The following is a 3,315-nucleotide window of genomic DNA, read 5'->3' on the forward strand; positions in this document are numbered from 1 at the left end:
ACCATCCAGTCTGTGATCATTTCTCTAGTCTCTGACTACCTAAGTGAGTGGATACACACATACAATACAACTTTCCCAACTCCTCCCCGATCTGTAAAACAAGTTTCATCATGATAATGTTGGCTAGACTTTGAAACAGTTCTCTTGACTCAGCCAACATAGAATATCAGACACAGTACCAACTGCCAGGTAAAATATCAGACATTGATGCCATCCTCAAAAATACAGAGAATGCACGGTGCCCTCTGCGTAAACCCAGGAACCATGGGAGATGATTGGAGACTATCATAAGCTTAACCAAGTGATAGCTATAATTACAGGTGCTATGACAAGTATACATGATGTCTTCATGAGAACAGACCAGCATGGCCACAGTACTGGTGTGTGCCAACTGACTGGGTGAACAACATCAACAGGAAGAAAGATCAAAATAAGCTCTCATTAGCAGAGTCCATAGCAGTTCTCTTGCCACAACTGTGTCCTTCCCTCTATCTAAATGTAGTATGTAGGAAAACCCACCATCTCAGTCCTGGATTTATCTTTACATTGGTTCTCTACAATATATGGAGCATATATTGACTTAAATATAAGCTCAAAACAACACTTAGGTCCTGGCTCTTGCTCCATATGAGAATACATAAATTCCAGAGGATATTCAAAAGTGGTATCTGCCGGTGCCAGCCGCTGGTCAAGACGGACAGTACCTGAAAGGGGGAGTGAGGATTGAAAGAAAAAACAAGAGACAGGAAAGATGCTTGGGAGGGCTGACAGTAGTGCCTGCAGCCCTGGTTTATTTCAGCTCCGCCTTTTTATACAGAAGAACTCAATTAGTTTCAACAGCTGTTTTTCCCACCTGTATCTGAGGGTCAATGAGTGGTCAGATACTTCAAAGTCTTCTTTGATCTTTTTATTTACCACTATTGCCTCCAGGTCAGGTATTGTGAGGCTCTCCATATAAACACATTCCTCCTGATTAGGCAGATTAGGTACTGGTGTGCATAACACAAACTCAGTAAACAAGCCTGCCACAGCTCAATGTACATAATAGACTAACAGCTCCCAAAAGGTATCTATGATCATCTCCCCAGTACTGGCTATCCAGGTGAAGGCTCTCAGGTGGACTTAAGTGAAACCATCTGAATTATGTTTGTTCTACCATATACTTGAAGAACCTATATGGGCTTCCCTGTGTACTCTTTTCCTTCCTCCACAACTAGTAATGCCCCACACAGAGCCCTGACAGGCATTGTTCACAATGGGTGTTGTAAGAGGACTATTTCACTGCACAGCTAATGACTCCTAGCCAAGTCAGCATTCCTCTGTAATGAAGCTAGCAAAGACATGCCCTACTCCCAACAAGAATGTTGTGAGATGCCTATAAGGATACTTCCCAGTTGTCATCATCACATGAAGTGACTAGTTCTGATTAAAGTAGGACTTCCCTAAGGAGATGATCAGTGTAAACAAATTAGAATGTGCCATGAAACTCTGATGAAATTGCAGATAATTTTTCTGTCATTATAAACAAAAAAGGAGCTGTGATCCTGGATCCTAGAAAGACTAACGATGAATGAAGATATGTTTTATTCAGAAACAGGACTTTGGGAAAATGTGCTCTTGTTAACTGATAGAAAACATGACAATATTTTAAGAACTTTTTCATTTAGTGAAGAACTGTTTACTAGGTGCCATACCTTGGTGAAAATAATCGTTAAAATCAATTTATTCTGTATGCTTTTATTTTATATTCCTAATTTTACTTTACAAATTAATATTTATGTTACCTGTTGGTTATAAGGAAATAATAATCAATAGATGAACCAACAAGAACATTCTGCTCAGATGGTAGTCATATTCAATTTTTTATTAACATTTAGCATCTGAACTACAACATAGCCAACACCTCTCAAAAAAACAGTAAAATACTTCACCTGTCATTCCCTGAGTAGTGCATTCCTAAAAGAATTGATTTGGGTCTCTCCACTCTTTAAATACCTTCAGTCTTTATAGTATGATCGCAAACCATTTATCACATGAAGAAAATTCTCAATTTTGTTGCCAACTCTGACAAGTTTTCCACACTGTGCTATGACTTTTCAGCATCTCAAATGAATATAAGAAAACTCTATAGAAATAGAAGCCTTGTGGGCGGGAGGACCTGGCAGTAAGCGAAGGCACAAACATGGGGGCCTGGAGTGGCCAGAGGAAACCTGGGACGCCCACCCAAGCCACAACTGCCATATACTTCCAGAATTTAAAGCCAGCTTCTGGAAGCCGCGACGGTGTCCCCATGACAACAGACATTGGCTCTTTGAGGTCCTTGCCTTAAGTGCCAGGTGAGCTTGCCTCTCACCAAGGACCAGGCAGAGAACCAGAAGGTTTTTTCTACAGAACTGTGAAATGTGCCCCTGGGAGCCCCCAAAATCAGAGGGAAGATGCTCCAGACCAGTAACTACAGCCTGGTGCTCTCCCTGAAGTTCCTGCTGCTGTCCTATCTGTTAGTCAGTTCCTTCTCTGAGCTACTCCGAATGGCTCCAGTCATACAGCTGGTGCTCTTCATCATCCAGGATATTGCAATTCTCTTCAATATCATCATCATTTTCCTCATGATCTTCAACACCTTCGTCTTCCAGGCTGGCCTGGTCAACCTCCTATTCGGTAAGTTCAAAGGGGCCATCATTCTGACAGCTGTGTACTTCGCCCTCAGCATCTCCCTTCACGTCTGGATAATGAACTTATGCTGGAAAAACTCCAACAGCTTTGTTTGGACAGATGGACTTCAAACACTTTGCATTCCAGAGACTATTGGCTGTGCTGTCTGCTACTTTGACAAATGGACAGCTATGAGACTGGGTTACCCCCGCTTCTACCAGGACTCTATGACTGCTCAAGGAGTTCATGCAAATCCAAAGGTAATCACTTCTTAACATATTGATGGATGCCTTTCTATCCTGGTGGAAGCTGCATGCTCTCCAGGAAGGGCAGCCCTTGGCACCAGGAAACAGATGGACTTCCTAGGATAGGCTCAGGCCAGCTGTGTTCACCATTCAAGAAGGAAGACCCATTAGGTGTAGTAGGTCACAAATATAATCCCAGAACTTGGAAATCTGAGGTGGAAGAATTGCCAATGAGTTTATGGCCAGACTGGGCCTACCTAAGTGAGTTCTAGGACAGCATGAGAAGTGACACCCACAGACTCCAGTACAGAATGCCTCCTGGCCTCCTAGCCACCTCTCTTCCCTTCCTGCTCTGTGCCACTCAGTTCCTCTGACCTCTCCTCCTCCTTATATTCTGGGTCTCTGGAGTGCTCATCTC

General features: G+C 42.8%; 1 pseudogene; it reads left to right on the forward strand.

Moving 5' to 3' along the window:
- The first annotated feature begins 2,435 nt into the window (after nt 1-2,435).
- Nucleotides 2,436-2,916, forward strand: LOC103734329 (annotated as a pseudogene).
- The last annotated feature ends 399 nt before the right edge of the window (nt 2,917-3,315 follow it).

The sequence above is a fragment of the Nannospalax galili genome, unplaced genomic scaffold (assembly GCF_000622305.1).
Source record: "Nannospalax galili isolate Female #2095 unplaced genomic scaffold, S.galili_v1.0 scaffold236, whole genome shotgun sequence".
Taxonomy (NCBI): Eukaryota; Metazoa; Chordata; class Mammalia; order Rodentia; family Spalacidae; genus Nannospalax; species Nannospalax galili.